Raw genomic sequence first — 25,539 nt, 5'->3', positions numbered from 1 at the left:
CCTCTCCAGAGTGGGGGTGAGCTGCAGCAGGGAGCTCGCTGACACACTTGGAAGAGTCAGTGCTGGAGAGAGCCCCGGGAGGTGCCCCCACTCTGGGGGGAGCGTGGCTGCCTGCACAGCTCACCACACACTCACGCTTTTGGGCTCAGACGTCACTGAATTAGCGTTTCATCCCTTTCTGGTGCTGGGGAAGGTGAAGCCTTGGTGTTGACAGGAGCAAATGGAATGCAGGAGAGTGTGAGTCCAGTGTCAGTGACAGAGCATCTCTTACATCCTTCCACCACTCCCTTGGTGCACGTGTCCTGTCCTCGGGAGCACGAAGCTGAAGCTGGTTCTGGCCGTGCATTTGAGATCTCTGCCATGGCTAATGCTCCTTGCGCTCTTTGGATGCAGGCTGGGGTGAATCTCGGACATTTAAAGCTCTCAGAAGAGCAAGAGTCCCTCCCAGAGAAGTCTGGGGGCCCCACAGCACTGTTGGGGTGCGGGGTAGTCTCTACCCTCAGTGTCAGACGTAGCCCATGTGTTCTCTGTATTGGGTACAGTTCATCTCAACTACTCTTAAGCATTTACCTTCAGCAAGGTCCTGATTTCACTGCATTTTTTGCTTTCTTTCCTTTGTCCTGGGGAGGGATGCAGGACCCATCCCTCGTGGCTCCTCTGTTTGTGTGATTCCAGCCTCTGGGCCTTTTGTCATGCTCCATCCGTAGCCATCTAGGCTAAAATCAATGTCGAGAGAGGTATAATCATCCCAGCTTTCATTTTAAGAGCATTTATCTCAAAGCTTAATTAAAGCTGCTTGGATGTAAATAAGTCTAACCTCTTCATTTCTGAACAATGCAAATAGAATAGTCAGCATACTTATAGGGTATCAGCCATGTAATTATTGTGTACTGTTTGTGTTCTTTGAAATACTGTGCTATTTATTGCCATTGAATCCTGGGACAAGGTGCTTCATAAAACCGACTGCATGACTCTTTATTTATGTACTTTAGAAGAAGTTGATCATTCTCAAATGAGGGGGTGGAAATGTGACATTACATCTTTACACAGCCAGATGCACTGTGACAAAGGGTTTGTCAGAGTGTTCCTGCAAACTGAAGGGACCACAAACTGGAGTTTTGACTGGTTGGCAGGGTACCATGGGTCACGTTCCTGCGTGCCAGGCTCGCTTTTCACTGGCTCTAGGTGGTGCTGGTCAGAGGCACTGTGGGCACCCTGCCCAGCAGGGCGTGCTGGGGCCTCCTGCCACCTCTGCTCACACCTGGGATACTGAGAACACCTTCTGCACTGTTGACTAAAAAAAGGAAAAGGTCCTGTCACCATTTGCACACGCTGTCTGCTGCAGTGTGCTCTTCGTTTAGTGTTCTAGAAGCCCTCAAGTCTTTGTTATTCTTGCTGCTGTTTTGTTCACAGCATGAAATGGGGAGGGTACAATATGGCAATGGCTTCTGCTTCCAGCTCTTGCAGATACTGAGGGCTGATGTACTTGATTCTGCCGGTGCATTGACTTCCCTGCACCAGGGAAAAGGGAGAGACACCTGGGGCATTGAGGTTTTCTGTGTACCAAGTTAGACCAGTGAGGTAGGGTGGTATTTTGAGCTGCTTTAGTTCACCAGTCTCAAAAGGCTGGGTGGCATGTGTGTGAAATGCCATTGAAAGCTGTGGTTGTTTCAGCTAACTCGTATTTTGGACAGAATTGTCTTAAGTTTAAATATAATATAAATATTTATAATATATTTGTATAATATAATATATAAATATGATATAATTTCAGAATAGATGAAGTGGAGCAGTGGAAATAGGATTGAATGCAAGGCCTTGTGTTTTCAGTCTCCACTGCAGTTTGCAAGGGGAAGGGCTGTGCTTTGGCATGTGTCTGTGGTAAAAAATTTCAACCTCTTTTTTCAAAACATCACAAAGTTGGGCTCAGCAATTTTCTCCCTTCATCCAAGTGTCACTTGCTGTTTAAGGCCTCGTACAATTTACATGATCAAATTAGAAATAAGGTTCTTGTTGCATGTGGCACTTAATTCACCCCTCTTGTGAGGCTGCCACGGGTCTCAGGAGTTGGTGCTGTGCCACGGGTTAACTGTGCCTAGAACTTCCATGAGCTGATCTTTACCTCTCTCCTGGCTCTGAAGAGAGAAGGACTCTCTTGTCCAGCCTTCTCTACTTGGCCCTGTGCCTAATGGGACATGATTGGAAGTGTCATTTATCTTATTCTCACCCCAAAAGAGGGTTAAATTCTCTCTGAGCCCCACGTGCTCTTTGCTTGAAGCCTCTAGTCTAGGTAGAGTGTAGAAAGCCAGTGAAAAATGATCCCTGGTCATCAGAACAGTCCTTTCTTTACATGGGTATTTGCATGCTTTAGTTCCATCTTAAATTTGAATGGTATAAATTGCTCTAGTACTTGACAGGAGCAGCAGTAGCTGCTCTCTTCCTGCATCATCTGTAATGCTACTCATAATGGGCGCATTTTCCCATTCAGCTAAATTAATTAGCTCATCTTTGTCTGTGTTTGATTTGTCAGAGTAGCTATTGTGGGAAAACACACATTTTCTAGTAAATTTATAGTGATTACTTGAAGCTCGATTTGGGAATTAATAAACCCGTCTTGTGCACTGCAGAAAACTGCACGTTGTAGATTGCCACTGTTTTTTCCCCTCCTTGGACTACCTCCTCCTAGTTCACTGGAGGATTGTTGGCATGATGGATGTTACCTCACTCACCGGTTCTGGAGAATATAAATGTGAGTGAAACTACCGTCCGGTCCCAGGCCTGGTGTGGTCAGGCTGGAGCACTCCAGAGTTTTGGAGGTGTGTTTGCCTCTCTTGCTACAGGCTCACCCTGTGCCAGGCAGAGAGGGGCAGGTTGGTTGTGCTGGTCTGCAGTAGCTGAGCTTCAGGGGACACTCCCTGCAATTGTCACACTGACAGAGGTGTATTGTGTTAAGCTTTGGGGAGAGTTTTTCTTGTACCGTGGGTGTGCTGAATAAAAAGAAGTATTTGCTTAAAATATGGCTACATAGAGCTGTTTGTAACTGCTGGAGTGATTCTTGTATCAACAGATAATAAAAAAGCCAGACATGTTAATTAAAGAGCCAGAGATGTTTCATTTGAGAAGCCTCATATCCATAGGCGCCTCCGAAATGGCTGAGGAAGCAGGCCCAGAGCGTTCCTGCCTCCCTGCCCAGATGCTCCTCGGCGATAGCAGTGCTTGGCAGCACCTGTGGCAGCAGCAGCAGGGCCAGGCCGTGCCTCTGGGCTGGCACTGGGGCCTGAGGGGCTGGAGCGGGGCCAGCACGGGGAGCTAAATCAAGGAATTGATTTTCCTATTGTTCTTTTCAAGGAGGAGCAAAATTCTCCTCCTGCCTCCTGCGGGGGATGCTCTGACAGACACTGTGTGCAGCCCCTCAGTAACACCAGCAGTGGTTCACCCCTGGGTTTTTCTTGGTGGGTTATTTTATTGCATGTGATAGAATCTGGGTGAGAGCTGAGAACTAACTTTAGCCTTGACCTGAAAAGTCCCTGAAAATGTGACGTTTCCAGTATTGCTAGCTCAATTTATCCAGATATCTTAAAAATCTGCTGGTGTTTCTGGGGCTAACTTTGCATTTCTCAGCCAGAAAGGTTGAGTGCAGCACCTGACTGCCTGGCATAGCTAGAGCTGAGTGCTCCCTCCTTCACATACACCTTGCTGGCTCTTAACACACACTTCCCTTGCTGAGCTGCTGGATGTTCTTGAAAAGGAGGAATCGGTGTCTGTAACAGATCTGTTTAATTTTAAATTATTTTTTTTTCTCACTTAGTAAAACCATCTAAAAAGTATTGTATGGTTTTCTCCCTTTAAAATTTTAAGCTGAAATTAAAGTGTTCAGAGTAGTGCATTTCTCTGGCCAGTACCCTGATCATACACCTTTAAACTAGTTGGCTTGGAGAGGGGCATCAGGAGCAGTACTGATGTTGTTGTGGAAACCTAGAGCTTAGCATGGGGAAATGTTCCCTCTTTGCTGTCACTGTTCCAAAATATTCTAATTTTCCTCTGATGTTTTCCCTCTCAGCTACAGTGTTTATACTTACAGAAGGGAAAAATAGCCAAACATAAAGGTCACTCTAAAGCAGAGGCCTTGTGAATGGCAAAATCCCACTCCAGAGAATTTCAGCTCCTAGGATTGATTTAAAAGCCTTCACAGAAGTGCTTCAGAATGGAAGTGCTTTTTTATGTCTCCCACTGAAAGCTGTAGCTTTCTGGTGGTAAATTTGCACTTCCTAACATGTTATTTGTGCCAGTGTTGATTACTGTTTTGTCACAGAAGTAACTAACTTTGTAATTTAATCTACCTTGGTACTATCAGCCTGGAATTTTATCTATACACACTGCAGTATGGAAAACTGTACTGCAGAGGCTGCCTTTGGCTCTGGAAGTCCCTGAACTGTAGTGTTGGAGGCTGGCAGAGAAACCAGAGAGGTCCCACTGCACACATGCATTACACTGTTCCCAATGCAACTCCTCCTGGTCACTGCTGGAGTCCTGAAGTACCTGAAAGAGAGTGAGGAAATACAGACTTGACTAGGTAATTATACTTTATGTTAAATGTATTCAGATATATTAGCCAATGCTTGTATTAATTTGTAATACTTGAAAAACCTGATCAGATCTTGGTTTTTAATCAAGTTATCATTCCAGAAGAGTAGCACACTTCTTGTGGAAATTCTGAAAACAAGTTACTAAGAAATCTGACTCATAAAGCAAATGCATCATGAAATTTGAATGTTTAGAAGGGAAAATGACTGGCAGCTCCTCTTGTAAGTGTGCTAGTTGGAATAAAGTATAAAAGTTCAACATCAAAGAGATCACCGCTTAGTCTGTGGCATATTTGTACATCAAAGAACAAATACAGGACAAAAGGAACTGTATAGAGATACAGTTCATCCTTGCAGACAGGTCCCCGTGGAATGCTATAAAGAGCTGCTTTCCTAATGTGGAAATGATCTCTGGCACATCTTCATTTCTGATTTGGGGAATAGGTATGACCAGGAGTTAAAAGCAGTGTCTCAGAGTCCAGCCTTGCGCTGCCCGGGGTCGGGTGTAGGTGCTGTCAGCAGTGCTGCTGTGCTGGGCCCCAGGGGAGCAGGCATGGGGGGCACTGTGGGGACAGCAGTGCTGCTGTGCTGGGCCCCAGGGGTGCAGGCATGGGGGGCAGTGTGGGGACAGCAGTGCTGCTGGGCTGGGCCCCAGGGGTGCAGGCATGGGGGGCACTGTGGGGACAGCAGTGCTGCTGTGCTGGGCCCCAGGGGTGCACACAGGGGATGAGGGGCAGTGTGGGGACAGCAGTGCTGCTGTGCTGGGCCCCAGGGGAGCACACAGGGGATGAGGGGCACTGTGGGGACAGCAGTGCTGCTGTGCTGGGCCCCAGGGGTGCAGGCATGGGGGGCAGTGTGGGGACAGCAGTGCTGCTGGGCTGGGCCCCAGGGGTGCAGGCATGGGGGGCACTGTGGGGACAGCAGTGCTGCTGTGCTGGGCCCCAGGGGTGCACACAGGGGATGAGGGGCAGTGTGGGGACAGCAGTGCTGCTGTGCTGGGCCCCAGGGGAGCACACAGGGGATGAGGGGCACTGTGGGGACAGCAGTGCTGCTGTGCTGGGCCCCAGGGGTGCAGGCATGGGGGGCAGTGTGGGGACAGCAGTGCTGCTGTGCTGGGCCCCAGGGGAGCACACAGGGGATGAGGGGCAGTGTGGGGACAGCAGTGCTGCTGGGCTGGGCCCCAGGGGTGCAGGCATGGGGGGCAGTGTGGGGACAGCAGTGCTGCTGTGCTGGGCCCCAGGGGAGCACACAGGGGATGAGGGGCACTGTGGGGACAGCAGTGCTGCTGTGCTGGGCCCCAGGGTGCACACAGGGGCATGGGGGGCACTGTGGGGACAGCAGTGCTGCTGGGCTGGGCCCCAGGGGTGCAGGCACGGGGGGCACTGTGGGGACAGCAGTGCTGCTGTGCTGGGCCCCAGGGTGCACACAGGGGCATGGGGGGCACTGTGGGGACAGCAGTGCTGCTGTGCTGGGCCCCAGGGGTGCAGGCATGGGGGGCACTGTGGGGACAGCAGTGCCATCACTGGGGGGAGGGTGGGCAGGAGGCATAAAGGACATCAATGAAAGCCAGAGATCTGCTTCCTGACTTATGTTGTTATGCCTGTGGTCAAGGTCTGTATCAAGTTGCCCAGTGAGGTTGTGGAGTCTCCATTCCTGGAGATACTCAAACCTCAACTGGACACAAGCCTGAGCTTTATTTGACCCTGCCTTGAGCATGGGCTGCATCCAGCAATGTCCAGAGGTGCCTTCCAACATCAACTCCTCTATGAGCCTAGGAGAATAACTCTTTTATAGTAAGGCAGCTGTCTATTTCATATTTTTAATTATGACCTCTCTTAATAAAATTTAGCCAAAAATCTGACCGGGTCTAGCAGAGGAAAAGTCCTCCACCTCCACCTGGTTTTTTTGCTGCTTTTCTGAGCTTTTGTAATGTGAAAGCTGGATGTATTTTTGCTGATTTGTGCTTTTAGTAGTTTGTTGTGATTTTGTTGTTTGGTGAGTTTTTGTTATTTTTCCTTATTCTTGAATTCCCCTTTAAATCAGTGCGGGAGTTTGTGGATATCTGCCTTAGAACTAAGAACAAGTAATCTTGGGTATGTAGACCACATGTCTTCTTTCAGAACAAGACAGGACATGTGAAGTTGATCACAGAAAATTTTTGGCCTGCCTTGACCAATTGGTGGTAGCACTGTGTTGGAGGCAGTGGAGACTTTGCTATTAATTTGAATGTATCTGTTTTAATATTGAAATGTAAAGTAGGTCACATCTATTCTTCAGTTCCAGTCTTTCTTCTTCATTTGTATTTCTGTGAGTGCTGACTGCTTATGTGGTATACAAAAATGTTAATCATAAGATCCAGACAAAAGCTGAATTCTCCAAAGTTCAAGTGTGCTTGGATCAACGGTTTTAATAGCAGTTCCATCTTTTTTGGAGATAGTATTGTCAGCAGACTCATTTCTTTTACTGCAGAACTAAAAATAGTTACAATCTCGTGGAATCATTAAGAAATACAAAGGGTTTCTGTTAAAAACCCTGGGGAAACCTGATTAGGCAGACTACTGTATAATTAATTGATATGCTACTACACTTGGAGAAGTAGTGCATCAGTAAACAGAAGTCAGAATGTAAAAGGCTAAGAAGAACTGCTGGGAATTGTGTTAAGACATCAAGGCTTGAAAATAACAATTTGGGCACCTCAGGAGAGACAAGCATTTGCATTTGGTGGAAGGACAGAAATCTCTCCAGGAGGCCAGGACAGAGGATCTGTGAAGGCTCGTGCTCAGCACTTCTTTATCAATAAACCAGCCACAAACACCTTTGGTGTGACTGGTCCCAGTATTTCCTACTGCCTTCAAGTTGACGTTCTGATAGTTCCCTAGACTGTATTCTTATATTTTTAAAACAGTGTCTGATAAAGCATTGCTAGAATGTTCCTTTTGTTAATGCTGTGCATTAAATACATTCATTTTGATAATAAATTGTTGCCTGAGATATGACATGGATCACTGATTTGAGCCATTGTTTGTCTTGTTTGCTTTGAGACTGGAAGTAATTGCCAGCAGGCAGCCTGTAATTATCTCTTAGGAAAAGTCAGGATCTTCCATAACATTACTGTAAAGAGGTGTAGCAGTTGTGTATGGAGAGATCAGGGTGGACGTGACAACACGTGAACAAATTACTGTTCCAGAAATATGTTCAAAACTTGTATCAAACCCTTTGTTCTGCCCCGTTGCAATAGCAAAAGATTTCCATCGTGGGATGGGACTTGAACCCTGACAAGTCCCAGTGGCCAGGGAGGAAGAAAAAGCAGTGGCAACAAGCTTTTGGCCCTTCAGAAACATTAAGTTCTTGGCGATTTGAGGAAGACATTACGGGGAAAACAGATTGATGTTTTCTCGTTTGGACAAATATAACGTGGCTATTTTTAAGGAGGCCCATTTCTATATCTGTTACCTTGCCCTGCTGATGGGGAGAAATGAGCTGTACTTGAAGAGCTTTACCGACTAAGTGGCTTTACCTGGATCTTGCAACACCCCGGGGTCCTTCTAATAGCACTGCTCAGTGCTGCACACGGGGTGCTGGGAGAGCTGGGGTGCCCAGCGTGCTGACAGCAACCCTTGCTCGGGAAGTTGTGATAATGGTTGTGAATAGTGAGCACTGCTCTGCCCTAAATGCGGTGGCTGTGCAGGTACCTCACCGTGAGCAGTGAGCTGCAGACGTGTCAGTGCTGTGCTGGGGAAAGGTGGAGCTTTCCTCGCTCCAGTGTGTCAAGTCCTGACCTGCTCGTCGGCATAGACTGTGTTTGGAACAGACAAGAGTTTTACATTTTAGAAAGCCCAATCAAATGAATTCAATTTATATGCTAAATCGAAGGAACTTCTGCAAGACTTTACTTTTGAATTAACAAAAAAACTCCAAACCCAACAACCAACTATTAGAGACTTTCCCACCTTCGGAGTGCCCAAACTGTCGGGTTAACAGCTTGTTATTCCAAGGAGTGTGTGTATGTGCTTGCTCAGGGAGAGCTGCCAGCAGCTCGTAAAACCAAAATCCCAAAATGAAATCCTTCAATACTTCTTTTTCTTTTTCCCCTCATTGAATTGAATTGAAAAATTTCTTAGGGAGGTGCCAGCAAAAATAATGTGGGGTTGTGTGGCTTAACTTCTTCCCTTGGGCTGCTGCCGCAGCCCCAGCGATCTGGTGGCTGTGCTGAGCTGGAGTTTTGTGTTAGCAGAGCTTTGTGTTAGCTGGGATCTCTTTGCATGTGAATGGATCTCCTGAATGGGCAACACGCACACATGTCCAGCTTGTCTCCTCGGAGCCTAAAGTTAAAGTTCCAGGAGCATGTCCAAAGCTGGCATGGAGCTGGGTCTGTCACACGAGAAGCTCTGCAATGCACTGGCCAAGGCATTACTTCTGAATTTGAGGCAGTTCTTGTCAGCCAAGCATTTTTTCATTGATGGAAGTTTTACAGTTTCTGAGGACTCTTATCTGCTTCTGGTCTAAAAGCACCTTAATAATTGAAATTACATAGCCCGACTTCAAATATAATCACCAGATGTAATGTGGGAGAAGAATTAATTTAATTATCATTAATTCCAGTTTTCAGAAAATGCTTTCAAACTTGTCTTAAGCTGGATACCAAAATTGTTATCACTTTGGAAAATGTTCCAAGTCTCCAAACATCTCTGTCAAGTGTCTGTTTCATAAAGGACTACTTTGATCCAGCTATCTAACAGATTTATCCAAAGACACAAAACCCAGATTGCTTTCTTCTAATCCAGTGCTTTGCAAACAAGATTTTAATTTTTATTCCCTTTACTTGTTTTTCAAATATTCGGGCATATATACAGTGGGATGGTTTCTTCCCATAAGTAATTAAGCCCATTGTAAGCAGTGTCAGTGGAAAGTCTTCTTGAGATTCATGTAGTTTTAAGTACCTACTCATTTCTTCCTTTTGAGAACAGTATCATGTCCCAAGCAGTTTGAATGCTCATAAATCGCATTGGTAGAAGGGGAGAAATTATTCCAGACCTACTGTATTTTAGGTGTTTGCATTTGTTCTCAGAATTATTTTGCTGTCCCAAAGACTGTCCCAAGGCAGGAGTTGAATTCCTGGGTTGTGTAGCAGCTCCTGTTTGTGTTCATATCTGTGGAGTTGCCTGTGAGCATCAAACGTGAGGGGTTCCTGTCACCAGTGCAGGGAGGTTGAGCTGCTTCTCTGCACTACCTTGCTGATAACACTGGGGAAGAACTCTTCCCTCCTTTCATGTGGGCCAGCAATGAAATTAGGTCTCTCAGTGAAGCTGTGCTTATTACTGCTACTCAAAATTATATTCTTTTCATGATGAGAACAGGTAATTGAACAACCTAATCAAAGGGGATTTATCGCTGGAAGAATTAAAAGCATTTCCATCAAAAAGAGAAAGTTGAATGTAAATACTACGGTGTTTTTCAGAGAAAAGAGCATCTGAGACACAAGAAGAAACCAAGGACTGTATTCTAAAAGGGACAATACCCACAGCACTGGGGGAACGAAAATGAAAATTGTTTACCTGCCTGTTAATGCCATCAACAGGAGTTCCAAGTACATTGTTCTTCTGAATTAAAGAATCCACCTAAGTATTTTAAAACATTGTTTATTAAGAGTAACTGATTTTAATGCCAGAGAGGGTAAATTAAGTTAGTTACACAATTCATCAGGCTCTGCTAAATGCTGTGGCTGTCCTTAGTTACTAAGTAACCAGCAGGTAGTCTGGCAGTGTTTTATATCTCAAGACATTGCCTAAATGGCCCTGGTTGAGAGGAATGCTGTCCAGTGCAGAAGGTGAGGATGCAGTGGGATGCTCTGGGCAGATGTTCTGTGCTGGGGCCGTGAGTGTGTTGGTGCCCTCAGCCCTGCCCTTCCCGAAGGCAGCAGGGCCAGGCTGTGTGACAGGGTCCCAGGGGGGCTGGAATCCCCCACGGAGCAGTGGGCACAGCACCCCCAGTGCTCTTCAGCCTCCTCAGCAGTCACAGTTGTTTTTCACATCCTGTCCCAATGAGCTGATGTTCACCTGGCAAAGGACTTCATCTGTCAAAAGTTCTTCCTTCTCCTTTTCCTCATTTCTCTCATTTAGTTTTGGTGCTGGTTTTTTTTAATGAAAACATTTTTTTCTGTAGTGAATCTGTCAGAAGAAGTAAATTGACATGTCATGGAATGGCTTTGTGGTTTGCAGGGTGTTTTTTTCCTGGTTTTAAGCAGATGCAAAAGGTGTATTTTGATGCTGTTACACTGTGATGGATGAAAAAACTGCACTGACTTTTATCCAGGAGAGGGAGGCGAGTTGTTTTCTTTCAAGGGCTGTAGATCAATTGATGTCTTACAGAAGTAATACCATGAAAGTGGGGAAGAACTCCTCTTTGATACTCGTCTTTCTGTTTCAGTTGGTACAGTAATGGGCTTTTGAATTAAAGGTTTGTTAAAGCTTGTATCTATTTCAGAGTATTGACAGCCGAAGCAGACTCACTGAGCCAAAATTTATATGTTTATCCAAGCCTGTTAAAATCAGAATTTATGTTGACTGTCCCAATGTCTAAGCTCTAATACCACTTTTATATAGAAGGCTGCTATTGGAATTTTCAGTGAAGTAAATTTCTTTACAATGTGCCTTTGAGTTATGGTTTATAACTGGATTCATATAAATAAATGCTTTCAGCCGAATGCTGTTGAACTAATTCCATTTTGAAGTCATTAATTATATTTAGCTCACTGAAAAAAGGAGGGGGAAAGCATCAACTAACCCTATATAAAAGTGACAACAGAATTGTTTTGTGAAGAGGCTTTGGGCCTCTTAAGCTACGAATAGTGATTGGTTTGTTGGGTTGGTGGTTGTTGTTTTAATCAAAGAAGTGTGAAATAATGTACTGCTATACTGCAAAGACAATTCATTTTGAACAGACATTAATACACTTAATGCTTTTTGCTTTTATCATGTTAAGGTCTTTGCAATAATATCAGGCTATGCAGTGAGCCTGCTAGTTTGTACAGAGAAAGAAACAACCTTGGTTTTTAATAATAAATTCATTAACTCTTGTCAGATTGGTAAATTTTCAGGGTAAATTTCTTCTGATGTGTGTTCAATTGAAAAATTGGTTTGCTACATTCAAACAACTTAATGTAAGAAAGAAAACTTAAAACTTCTTATAGTGTATATATATTGTGTGAAGCTTATGATAAAGTGCTAACTGGTCATCAAAACTAAAATCTAGATATAACCAAAACACGGAGGATTTTAATACAGTTTGTGTGAGCCTGCTTCTTACACTCTGTTAATGGGATTTTGTCTTTTCAGGAGTTTGAGAGAGGGCATAACAAAGCTAAGCATTGCTGATTGCAGCTCCCCACAGGCAGCTTGGGAAATCAGTAGTGTGTATATTTTTAGACTGGAGCATGGTACTTCTGCCACTTCCATCTTTATCCTTCCATTTTGGCTCTTCCATTTAGGTGGATGTAAGAATTTTCCTGCTTGGGATCACATAGGCTGCATGCAGAACTGTCATCCTGCTGAAGTGCTGTGTAATTGCCTGATCCTCTTCCCTTTGCTGTCTAGTTTCTCATTTCTTTCATTTCATTACTTTCATTTCTTCTCCTTCATGTTAACGTTCTTCATCTCTAATTCACTTTCTTGTGTTCTTCTTTCACCCTCCTTTGAAAGCAAGCTGCCAGTGCCTTATTTAATCTCTTTATCAGCGTCGTGAGGGGTAACAACACAACTGTGCATTTTAGGCCCTTTGTAGCCAACTGTTTGAGATCATTGTGAAGGAATGAAAGACAGGGCCCTCCAGGACACCTCTGTGCTGTGCCTTTCCAGCACTGCATGCTCAGTTCTTCAAGAGATCTTGGTTCCTTTAGTGGCCTTCTGGAATAGTTCCAAGCATACCAGAGGGTTGTGACAACTGGAAGAAACCATCTCTTGAGATGGACTTCAGTTGTTTTTCAATCCACTGAAATTCACCTCTGGCCTGTTAGAGCTGTGCCCCCTGCCCCCCACCCCAAAACATTTCGGGTTTCATCAGCACCCCGTGGCAGTCTGTGCCAGGGCACCGGCAGGCGAACATTGGCACGCTCAGGAAACCAAAACTGCTGCTCTCAGATTTGCTCTGTTGGAGGAAGGAGATGTGACATTACCATGCCAAGCTGCTGCAGCATCTGCAGTGTTCAGTTGTGTATCCTGAGCTCTCCGAACTCGTGCAAACTGTTCTGGTTACCAGCGTGATTAACGAGAAATCAACCACAGGCTACAGTTGAGGAACCTGTCAGTGAAACCTCTGCCTTGCCTGTAGATTGCCTAGTAAAGCTGAGTTGATGAAAATGAACCAGCATGAAGCAAGAAAGCTGTCTGGAATTACTCTTAAACAAGTTATTTTACAAAGCACAGCAGTCACCGTCTAAATCACGTATGAGGTGTGCAAAACCAGAATTACAGTGAAGTGAGCTGGCCAACAAGTTTTGGAGCTAAATAGTAGGGAGCAAGGAAAATGCAAAAGAAGATACAGTTTTGTACTTCCATTAAAGATCCATCTTTTTATCTGCATTTATTACATATTATGTTTTGTGTGTATGAGGTTCCTCAGCTCTGCTGTAGTGACAGTGGTGTACAAGTTATCCATCTGTCCTTCCTCCTGACGGCATCTTCGAGAGGAGAACCCAGTGCTGGTCTGTTTGTTAACACAGGTAGCCAGTAGATGTTATTTCTGGTGTATCAGGTTGCTCAGAACAGTGGTCTCCAAACTCGTGCACCCCCATAATTAAAAAAGAAATAAACTTGAGTGTGCACCCCAATGTATGGGTTTTTTTTATAAATTGTATACATGTGCTACTGTAGTAATGTTAGGTATGTTATCAAACATGCACAAAAATAGAAATGAAAAAAGAGTGAGATAGAGATGATGATTTTTGAGGTATGTGTGCTAGAAGCATGGTTGACCTTGATTATTTGTAAGAAGCTGTACCTTTACATTCACTGCTTAACTCTTTCTGTAAAAGTGAGTGGAAGCTGAGGTAGGGAAGTTCCTAAGGATGGCTATAAGTGGGCTGTAAAATCACTACACCTAATAAAATCTGGTAGATCAGTTGATTTTTCATTAATTCGTTGTATTTACTTGACAAACTACTTGATAACATGTTTTTTCCACTCATCCATACGAGAAGCATAATTCATGCTGGAAAATGCTTTCATTTTTAAATTACACACTTTATAGTGTGTTTCTTCTGCTCACCCCTTTGCCTTTGTTCAGCTCTGGCTTTTGGAAAGGGATATAGCTGATTCTCAGCTATCATTTAAAAACATTCCTGGTGGTTTTAATCATGGATACAGCTTGTAAATATATTGTGGTTGTATGCATCTAACATATGGCTTATCTAGTCTCTGAAACAAAGGACTCTCCAGACTCAATGCAGAAACTCCCCGTGGGTGATCTGGGGAAAGCATATCCTCCCAGCTGCATCACTGCTTTGTGCTTCCCTGGCTTCATCCCTGCTGTCCCTCCCAGAGCTGCCCTGTGCAATGTGTCTCATGTCCCTCATGATTCAGTGCCCCATTGGAAGCCAAAGTGTGATTCTGGTTTCTCTGTCAGTGCTTGTGAAAGCTCAGAGATGGAAACACCTTTGTCACCCGCTTGGATGTGAAACCTGAGTGGGCTGCTGACAGAAACCTGTCACAACTTTTTGTGCTTCATCACTGCTTCCCCAGAGCTTCACTGCTGATCAGCTAAACGTTTCAATTCTAACAACTCTTTGGCCTCTTTCCCCTTCCCTCTCTTTCTCAGTTTCCAGAAGACCTCCAAGAAGAGCTTTGCCATGAACTTTTAAGCTGTTTGCTGCCTGACACAGAATTAACTGGTTTTGTATTGGTATTTTGCAGTTGAATGTGGTGATGGAATGTTTTTATCTGTTGTATTTGACACCTGAAAGTGCCCAAGATAAACCGAAACCCAGATAGAACAACTCAACAATATTTGTTAAATATCTTAGGACTTTGTGTCTGTGTGTATGCTCACTTCTTTCTTGTTTTGTGCCTTTCTTTTTTTATTGAATACTCAAGGGTTGGCAGTGCTGTGAAGTAGAACAGTGAAACATAAATATTAATTGTGGTAGAAATATTGTCTAGAATCTCATCCTTGTTTTACTTGAAAATAATACTCAATTGTCTTGGCCGTGCTGGAACAAAGACAAGACCTAAGGGATGTGCATTTGTTTGGCTGCAACTTTATTAACACATTTGGGAATGTTGCCCGGCAATAAATCATAGAGTGTGAGTCATTGCTTATTCCTTGATCATTCCTACCTCTCTGGGAGAGCTGCTGCCAGCCTTCCCCTGCCAGCCTGGCACCCCCCAGCTGTAGGGCCACCTCGGCTTCCTTGGGCCCCAGGGGGAGGCTGGGCAAAGGGGAGGGTCATTCCCCCACTGCACCAGATGGTGGGAGCTGCAACTGCTTCTTCACAGCTTTCTCAGAGAGCCACTGCTGGCCTGGCTTGTTTGGTGTTGGGGTTTTTTTTCCCCTCTCTGGCAGTGTGAAAAACCGTGGGAATGTATTTAAGTCGGGTACCACCTAGGAGTGGCAAGCCCTGTACCTTCCCACTGCTCTCCTGGGTAACACCTCATTTCAGAGGATCGCTGGCATAGATAAGGGGCTAGTAATCCTCTGTTTGCATAGGCTCAGTTAAACTGCTCTCTTCAGTTTGGGGAAGACTGGAAATTTTAAGGGCAAAATTGAAAATCACAGTGCAGTTGATAGGAGTGTTTTCCAACGCCTCTCACTCAGGCACCACACACGTGAGAGCTCTGTCTGCCCTGTTAGTCTGGATTATGACTGGAGTTTCTGCCTCCAGCAGGTACTTGCCTCTTTCCTGCTGCCTCCACTTGCAATGTAAAAGTATATTGGTCAAAAATTCCCTAATTGTTAAGCTCAGTGAGACAAGCCTATAACAGCTGAATGGTTTAAAAAGTTGGTATTGCTGCCTCACTGGGAGGATTCAAAGCTGCATCATCACTAAAATGCTACTTTAGTTGCCCTACTAGTGTATATTCTAAAAGTTTAATAGTTTAATTTAGCAGTGGCATGTCTAGTTTGTTAGAGCAAGGACACTTCTCCCTTCCCTCACATAAAAGCGTGATTCCCCATACTTGAAAGGTGCAGTGTTGTAATGGTTGTATTTGCTCTGGAAAGCCTTCCTTTCTTCTGTGTGAAGATGGGGAGTCCTCGGGATGGCACTAGGAGGTGAGCGGCCGGACCCACTGAAGCCTCGTGCTGGCCCAGTTCCAGCTGCAGGACTGTGGGAGGGAAGCCCTGGCGGAGGTTCAGCTCCGGATTGTCCGCTCTGGGACAGAGGGGAGCAGGAGCAGCTGGGCCCTCCTCCCTCACAGAGCACTGCACAACGTGGAGTTCAGGACGTGCTTCAGGAAAGTCACGGTGTTGGTTAGTTGGCTGGTCATGAAATCACAGGCCATTTATTTTTCCAAATAAACTTAATGACAATATTTGTGCGTGCTGATTTTGAGTGTCATTCATGTTGCAACAGCTTTTCATGGATTAATTACACCACCTGTATGCAAACAAAAGACAAACAAAGATGAAGTTCGCCTGAGTTTTGACTGAGAAGCTAAAAAATTACAGTTTGTTGGCTGTGTTAGCTCAGATCTCTGCCTTACAGTGAGATGGTCGTGTTGTTACATTGGAAACGAAGCAAGTGAATTCACTGGTGCGCAGCAACAGTGACAAATCCATTTTCCAGTCCTGGATTATGGTCTTAAAATCAAAGGCAGTAATTATTATTTAGTTCCTGTAATCAGTAAGCTCTTAAGTTTCAAAGAAAACTCGAAGTATTTGGTATGTAGGCTCGGCAATAACTTGTGACAGAAGTTCAGCTGTTGTTTGAAAGCACATTTCAGCTCCTATTTTCAGGAGCCATTTTTCAGTGGCTCTTGAAATATGTAATTGCAGACTTAGTAAAAACTTCCTCTTGTTTGTCTTTCAATATTGACTATTTCAATTTATGTGTATTTTAAAATGAGATGAGCTTAAAAGGTTTTCAGCTTTTAGGTTAAGTAAATCATGTGATGGTGAAGACTGTAGAACTGTCAGGTTATATCCTGTACTACTTGAAGGAAAGCAAAGAAACAGCTAAAATTTGTGGTTTAGTCTCTTCCCAGTTTACCCTCTTTAGTCAGTGTAGGCAGAACAAGTAATGTTTGGTCCTCTTGCTATTCTATTTCTGGTCATCCTCGGATAAAATTTGTGTTTTATTTAATTTGTTTTATACCCGAGTTTTGTACTTAGATATCATACTGGTTTATGAATCCTAGAAAATGAAGTTATCTGTGGACTTTATTCTAAGCACAAGTAAGATACCAGGCAGGCACTGTATAAACACAGGAAAAATACATTATCTACCCTGTTGAGCTTGCATCTGAAAATGTAGGATAATCAACATGCCTTTTGTAGAACTCTCTTTGCATTCTCCAGCAACTTGTAAATGTATATTTGTGAAAAACAGGGTCTCCACCATTAAAGTCTTTGTTCTAGATCTACTAAGTGTTTCAGGATTTCTCCAGAGAAATCTTGTCAAGATAGCACATATAAATTGTGCTGAAAACTGATGGTGCCATTTCATTCCAAGTAAAAAAAATGTAGGAGATGCCCTACATTGTATGAAATCCTTATGCTATGTTGCTAAGAAGTACACATTCCTAAAAAATAACCTTGTGGAATTCAGTAAACTTGGCTTTCTGGAATTGTATGGAGATTCTATCATCGCTTCTGGAATGCACTCTTTCCCTGGGCCAGAGTTGCCAGACAGAGCTCTGACAATCTCTTTATCTGCAGGGTTGTCTATAATGTTAATTAGTGAACTCTTTGAAAAACCGGCTTCCATGAGTTAATTTATGCATAAAACATCACTGAGGGATGTTTTACCTGTTTGCCAAGGAGGGGACTGAAGTATAGCTTGAGGGACGTGGCTTGGGCCACACAAGAAGCCTGTGTTGTAGCCAGGAATCAACAGATTCACGTTTCAGTGCCTAACCACACAAACTCAGAAAATAAGGAGTTGAACAAAAGCAGATGCAACACTGAAGATTTGAGTCTTGGGTACGATTTGCAGGGTGCTGAACTGTCTGCCCATGAAGTTAGAAGGATGTGCTTTGGAAGGTCCATAATTCTTGTGCATTCGTAGAACCACAGAACAGTTTGGGTTGGAAGGGATGTTAAAATCATGTTTTCCTGACCCCCCTGCCATGGGCAGGGACACTTTCCACTAGCCCAGGTTGCTCCAAGCCCCATCCAACTTGGCCTTGGACACTTCCAGGGATGGGGCAGCCACAGCTTCTCTGGGCAACCTGTGCCAGGGCCTTGTCACCCTCACAGGGAAGGATTTCTTCCTGCTGTATAGTCTAAACCTGCCCTCTTTCAGTTTGAAGGCATTCCCCCTTATCCTTGTCCCAGGTCCCTCTCCAGCTCCCTTGGAGCCCCTTTAAGCCCTGGAAGGGGCTCTCAGGTCTCCTTGGAGCCTTCTCTTCTCCAGGGGAACCCCTCCAGCTGTCCCAGCCTGGCTCCAGAGCAGAGGGGCTCCAGCCCTTGGAGCATCTCCGGGGCCTCCTCTGGACTCGCTCCAGCAGCTCCACGTCCTTCTTATACAGGAGGCCCCAGAGCTGGGCTGCACAGCTCAGCTTGGTGTTGTTGGCAAACTTGCTGAGGGTGCACTCAGTCCCACTCTGTACTGAGCCAACAAAAATTCCCAGTGGTTTGAGTGCAAACTGCCAGGCTGGCTGCAGACATGTCAGTGCTCTTCAGTGCTGAGCCAGATAGTTCAGGATTTTCACTTTATGTTGACACTTTTTTTTTTAACCCACTGATACATCTTCATAATAATTATTATTTAGGGCTGATGCCCTGGCCAAGAGGACCGAGGAAACAGAATGTCAGTGTTAACTCTTTCTGGGGATTTTTAGATTGTCAGCCCAATGTCTCAAAATCATAAGGCAGGAGCAAAAATCCTGAGGTTGGTATTTCAACTTGAAAGCTTTCTTTGGGTATTCTTGCTTTCCTTAGGTTTGTGTTTGTTTTTTGAATATGTGCTCTCTAATCTAGTGAGGACATAATGAGCTCTTGAGACATAATAAGCTCAGTAAGACTTGAAACACTATTTACCGCTTGAAGTATTTACGTGGCTTCTGTTCCTATTCATGTATCCAAGCACAATATGGTGTTTAATAGATCCTCACAGATAGGAAGCCTCTAATCCTGGTGTTCTGCAGGTAAGAACTGAATTACAGAAAGGCATGTGCCCAGCTCCATGAAGTTATTTAATCCTTTGGCTCCCGGTGTTTGCAGTGAGCCCGACACATCTCACAGAGGCTGGCCATGCTGTACTGTGCTGGTTCTGTGACTTGCCCTGGCTCACACGCCGTGCTTGTCACAGCACGGGGACTTCCAGTCCCAGCTTTCCAATCCCGTGGTACCAATCCTGAGTTAGCCTGAGAGGAAGAAATGTTTCCCATATGCTTCTGAAGGAAGGCAGGAAAGTTCAGGCTAGAAGGAAAGGACAGGTTGTAACTGTGAGGAAAACAAGCTGTTGGAACAACTTCTTTTAGAACTGGGATGTGTTTTCTATCACTTGATGGCTGTATGTGCATAATAATGGCACTTCAAAAGAAGTGCCTTCTGTGTCACTGGTGTGTATAGGCATCATGCAAAACCCACTGGTGATATCCCATCGTCTCTGTCACACACAAGGTGAGATTGGATTATAACCTCTCCTACCAGCCTTACACTTCTTTTTATGTAAATTTTCCTTGAACTGATTCCATCATGCCGATGCTGGGAGCAGCATGTTCACAGAATTTCTTTCAGTCCTGGTCCTATGATATTTTTATCATGCAGTCTTATGGTCAGAAATTTTGGAATTGGGAATATGAGGAAGGAGAGTGGGGTACGGAAGGAGAGTGGGATACAGTCTGTCCCTAAATGTTGTACAACTACATTAACACATTGGTCAACTATCCTTCCACAGTGCAATTACTTTTGCACATACAGAAGACGCCTCCCTGTAAATTCCTTGTGACATAAGGTTTCTGGCTAAAATTAGGTCATGGCTATTTAATTGTTTAGGTGTCCACCCACGAGGGAGCTACAGAGAGCTCTTTCAATTCCTTGCAATCAAGTAAGTAGCAGTTACTCTGCTTTATCCTCTAAGGAAATAGTCCACCAAAAATAATATGTTGATTCTTTAGTCCCTCCCTGTCACTAATCACTCAGCTCTGGTAGCTGCACACTGACTTGGCCCTCAGCACCAGTGTCCAAGTGCCTCAGTCATTAATTTTCAACTTACGACACTTTGGTGATGTAAGGAAGCGTTGTCCTCATTTCACAGCTGAGGAATTGACACATCAAATAAGTGACTTGCTTCAAGTTTCACAGCAATACTGGCTGTAGAAACCAATGACTTATTCACAGACTATTCTGTTTCTTGGAAAACTAACCCTGTGTTCCTTGTCCTTCTGCCTGCTACCCCAGATCTCCTCATACCAATCCAGCAGCCTGAGAGTTGAGCTCTGTGTATTTTAGTCTCCCCTAAGCTGGCATTGCCAAACAAATGCACCCCTCCCTTGTGTGAGCACCAGCAGCATCTCCGCAGTCACGTGGGGAGTTAAGTCAGGAAACCAATTCAGGTTAAAGTTAATCCCCCAAAGAACAGTTTCAACCCGAGTTACTCCTCATTGGGCCCTTGCAGTGAGAGCTGTGCAGGCACTGGGGGAGGAGGGGAGGCCACCTCTGTTCAGTGACTGGGGGTTTGTGCTGGCTGAAATGCTTGTGGAGTTAGTTCATCAGGACCTTAACCAAAATAAGTTCTAGTTTCTTCTTTCTTTGGAGTTTTCCCCGTGTCTGCAGAGCCCACCCAAAGTACAGTGATGTGGTGGCTGAGGAGCTCAGGGGAGGCTTTGGATCAGTTCTTACTGTGGGGATGTTTTAGATCTTCCCTGCATGGCACGTTCTTCTTGTGTGGTTGATACCATTACAAATGCTTGACTCTATATCATCTTTTTCTGTTTGAAATGAAAGTACTTCTGAGCAGTTACAAATGCAGCCAGAGAGGAGCATGGTTGCCAGGATAGGTATGTTTGTAAAGGGAATAAAGTGCTGTGAGGAGCTCAGTGCCACATCTCACCTTGCTGGCCTATGTGAGCACACATTACTCTGCCTTTCTGCCTTGAGTGGTTCCCTGGAAAAGACCAGTTGGAATTGTGTGCATGTTTTTTCAGTCTTTAGGTGGAGTATCATCTCCAGGAGGTTTCTGCCATGACTTTCCATGTGCAAGTCAGACACATGGGGAGAACCCTGCTGTGCTGACCCCTCTCTCTAAGGAGGTGTTCAGAGGGCTCCCAAACTGCTGTTCTGGGGTGAACTGTCAGCTTTCAGAGCAGAGTATGTACCCAGTCCTTCACTTCACTTGAAGGGCTGCAGCATAGCAGAACCTGTAAGTGTGGAATGATGCCCTCATCCCAACTACATCAGAAGTCCACAAAAATTTATGCAGGACCTTGGCACGGTAATAACTTGGTTGTTGATGACTAAGGCAGGAAGAAGGGTGCCAATGACATTTAAAAGGAGACTGAAAGAAGATCTCATACCTAAAAAATGCTACAGAAGAGAGCAAAACATCTTTTAATGACTGCTGTTAACATTTTTAACATGAGGATGATAGCTTGAACTGCCCTGTGACCCCTGAAAATCTTTTTTGGTGTCATTGTTGCTGAACCCAGCTTTTCTGCTTGTTTGTCTTGTGGCTGGAGTGTGAGGCCTGCCTGTGAGAGTGAGAGAGTGTTACAGATGGTCCTCAGTGCCATAAACTTGTGTGGCAAAAAACCTCTGGCCTGTGTCAGCCGCAGCCACGGTCCCTGTTCCAACCCAGCCACCTCAGAAGCCTCAAAAGAAGCGTGTGGGATTGTTGTATTCATTTTTTTTTTGTTCAGGCCTTGCTCAAAGGCTCAAGATTATGACATAAATCAGCTTGGTTTTCCTCCTCAACTGAATACAGATCATAACATTAGAGCACAGCCACTTTGTGTAGTAGGAACCTAACAAAAACCAGATTTTAACAGAGTCACTAGTTCCTTTGAAGGAGGCAGTGTTAGCAATTATGATTTAGACTAGACGTTGGTAAGAACCTACCAAATAATTATAGGCTTCCCAGAGTAGTATAGTATGAGTAATTGCAGGTTTAAAAATGTTATTATGAGGAGTAGTTTATACCGAAACTCCATCCTGCTCTTTGAAACCAGAATCCATAACTCTCATCATGCCACAGCAAATGCTTGTCCTTTTCCACAGAAGAATGTAGACTTGCTTTATTGTACAGCAAATGTTCTGTGGTGCATTATTTAAATTAGCATATAATAGAAACCTAATTGCCCACTAGGGCCCAAAGCTTTAGCTGGTGAAGATCAATGTGCTTCCACTGAAGTCAGTGTAGCAGTGTTGATTTTCACCCCTTGAGGATCTGGCTCAGCAGCTTGTTCCTATTCCAGGCATTGTTAAAGAAGATAGTGTGTTTAGAATATTAAACCATGGCATTGTCAGAGATAGTCAACTCAATTTCTGTGCAAGTGAAGAGAAATAAAGCGGTAAAACCATTATTTTTATCTGAGGATTTCAATTTACATTGTCGATTATTCATATTGACTGATCTGCTCCAACAGGGAAATCATGAGCGTGGGGTCATCTTGTTGTGGTTTTAATTTCCTACGTCTGTAGTTATCTAATCCTCTCAGTGTGAGCAAGCACGATTAGTATTTATTTCTATTCTGTGTGCCAGTGCCCTGGGCCAGGTTCTGTGCTAAATCCAAAGTGACTCTCCTACTTAATTGGCATTAACTTGTGCTGCAATAATATAAGTAAAAACTTGTACTTTCGGTGTAAAGCACCCGCAACTCCCCGAACAGATTTATTCTGTGTAGATGTTCTGCCCCGTGTTAAGGCTTGTGATAAATCTGTTGGTGTTTCTCGCTCAGTTTGGAACTTTTTCTAGCAGTGTTTTCCAAATAATACTTGGGGAAACACAAGTTTGGAAAGAATTTGGCTGCTTGTTAACCACTGAGACCCTACCAGGAGCGTTGGTACAGCGGTACCACTGGCTAATAAATTACTACAGTAGGAACAACAGCTGCCTCTCTCTCGGGAGAGTCAAGTACCAAAACGAACAATAATTCTTCACTTTGTCAGATGGTTTTTACAATCGTTTGGAAAGCTTGCTTAAAGAAGCTTATTTTACTTAATGAATGCTCCATTCAGGAATAGGGAAACTTCAGGGCTGAGCTGAGCCAACAGTCCTTTGTGGAGTTTGTTTCCTCTCCTTTCACTTCCGTTATTCTCAGAAGACCTCTGGCTGTTCCCCATGTATCTCTGCTTCCATTTGTCCCCTGGGAGCTTTGGATAATCAAGTTATGCTGCAAGTGTTCTCCAGAGTAGGAGTAGGGGAGTTCTGGTTAAATGTTTTGGGACTTTATCAAGGACCGTATAGAAACTGTGTGTGAGCCTTTTAAAATAGTACAGTGTTAAAACTTTGGAGTTTCCTGGTGCTTGTTCCAGTCTGTTTTCTGGTGTGTGCAGAACACAGCATTGGAAGAGATCAGCAAAAATGATGGGTAAGGACTGTCTTTAAAGGGTTGAGAGATTATGTTCATCACTCAGTAAATTATTGTAGGCTTCATTCAGCTCTGGTTACAAGGTGCTTTTCTTGTCCTGACAAAGTGATGAAGCTCATCTTGTGAACCAGTTTGGATTGGTTTTGGATGAAATGATTGCAGTAATACATGTGCTGTTTCTATTATTTTCTTCTAATTTTTATCAAGCCTCCTTTACTTGAGGAAACACAAATCAAATACGTTCACTACTAGCCAGCTTCTACCTTTTTGGTTGATTTGGCCTTTAGAACCAAATATCAACCGTGTGAAGCAAGTTGAGTTTTCCCTTTTAGTCTGTTAGATACCTTTAGCAATAGTTGAATGAATAATCTTACTGTGTAATCTCCTGGTCATACTTGTATTCTACCCAATGCTTGTATTCTGCCCGGTTCTGTGGGTCACAGGGCTGTGTTCTCCTTATGGAACTGTCAGACTTGTTTGAAAAAAGTGTCAGTGTTTTCTGTTAGAGGGAGTTTTTAATGGCCATTTTGCAATTTTCTTATTTTTTTATAAACAAAAGTAATAAAGTACTAAGGCATTCATATAGGTGTGGATGGTAAGTCAGCACATCATCGAGTTCTTTTGTTTTCAGTACCGGGTTTTTTGGGTTCTACGTGGGGTTTTTTCACTTTAAAAGCATGGGGACACATTCAGCACCTGTGGCCAGAGCCTTGCATTTCACAGGTCGACTCCTGTTGAGGTGAGGAATCCATCTTAGAGCAGATGCCCGAGCCCAGCGTTGCATTATCTCCATTGCAAAGATAACAAACATTAAAATTCTAGAGTCTGGTGGCCAAATGGCACACCACCAAACACGATATATTTTCTTTTCCCCGAGTGGTGAATCATGTTAGATAATTCATGATGCAAACTGCTGTTATTTCTAGAGTATGTGAGCCTCTGATGGCATAGCAGATTTTCTTACCTCTGTAGGCTGGATGAACGAACTTGGAGAGCAGCAAAACCTGCCAGTAGCTTCTCTGCAGTAGATGAGCTGATTCGTCTTTGCCTGTATCGTTTTCCTCCCCAGCGTGGTTGAAGTGGTACAGTGCTTGTGTGCTGTGCTTTTTGCCTTCCTGTGAGGAAGAAGCAGGATTGCAAAGATAATGGGGGAAGGCACTGGAGCATTCATGGCAATAATTTCTAAGAGCTGGAGATAAATAAGCAGGCAAGGTTGAAGACTTATCTGGGTGGGGGTATTAGCATTTTGAATTCTTTCTGCACAGATGCAGTTATCACTTAATTGACTTTACCCTGGGGAACACTAGGGAAGCACTTCGCAGCCTAAAGAAAAAGCTTCTGCACACGGTAATGGTTCGTTTGTGCTGCACAAGGAACTCGGGCTGGTTTAGTCCCGATGTCAACAGGGAAGGAAAAGCTTTTCTCGGCTCTGCCGCCCACCAGCCGGGTTGTGAGGGCCGGCACCTGCCCTTGCTCTGGGTCCCGGCCGAGGGAGCGGATCTGTGCTCTGCAGAGCCCACAGCCCAGCCCGGCCCTGTCCCCTCAGCCGAGCCCGGCACACGGCACTGCGGCGGCTGGGCCGGCTCTGGCCGGGGTCTGTCCCCGGCTCTGGCCGGGGTCTGTCCGGGGTCTGTCCGGGGTCTGTCCCCGGCTCTGTCCGGGGTCTGTCCCCGGCTCTGTCCCCGGCTCTGGCCGGGATCTGTCTGGGGTCTGGCCAGGGTCTGTCCCCCTGGCCCTGCCCCTGCCCCTGCCCCTGTCCCTGTCCCTGTCCCTGTCCCTACCCTGCCCCTGCCCTGCCCCTGCCCCTGTCCCTGTCCCTGTCCCTACCCTGTCCCTACCCTGCCCCTGTCCCTGTCCCTGTCCCTGTCCCTGCCCCTGTCCCTGTCCCTGTCCCTGTCCCTGTCCCTGTCCCTGTCCCTGTCCCTGTCCCTGTCCCTGCCCCTGCCCTGCCCCTGCCCCTGTCCCTGTCCCTGTCCCTGCCCCTGCCCTGTCCCTATCCCTGCCCCTGTCCCTGCCTTCCTCTGGGCCCGGAGAGAACGGCGAACGGAGGAACCAGGAGGAGCCCCGCTTTGTTCTCGCTTTTCACTCCTCCGTCATCAACAAAGAAGGTGGTTTTGAATTCTAAAGGATTTTGTGGGAAAACAGTTGCCTGTGTGGCGGTGTTCAGAGAGCCTGCAGCCATCCCTGTCCCTGCCTGGTTTGCAGCGCGCTGCTCTCCTGCAGACGGTCCTGTGGCTCTGGTAACCCGGAGAGGGAGTTCTCATTCTCACCAA

General features: G+C 45.0%; 1 protein-coding gene and 1 long non-coding RNA gene across 4 annotated transcripts in view; one reads left to right on the top strand and one right to left on the bottom strand.

Moving 5' to 3' along the window:
* The window catches only part of RORA (RAR related orphan receptor A), a 396,584-nt gene that overhangs the window by 327,887 nt on the left and 43,158 nt on the right, over nt 1-25,539 (top strand). The window lies entirely within an intron of this gene.
* On the bottom strand, nt 16,054-24,742 carry LOC135420652 (uncharacterized). The gene is made up of 3 exons (XR_010433654.1): nt 24,559-24,742; nt 16,277-24,455; nt 16,054-16,170 (listed from the first exon to the last, which is right to left on the bottom strand). It is a non-coding gene; the product is annotated as an uncharacterized LOC135420652 (long non-coding RNA).

The sequence above is a fragment of the Pseudopipra pipra genome, chromosome 12 (assembly GCF_036250125.1).
Source record: "Pseudopipra pipra isolate bDixPip1 chromosome 12, bDixPip1.hap1, whole genome shotgun sequence".
Lineage (NCBI taxonomy): Eukaryota > Metazoa > Chordata > Aves > Passeriformes > Pipridae > Pseudopipra > Pseudopipra pipra.
This window is presented reverse-complemented; position numbering and strand designations above follow the sequence as displayed.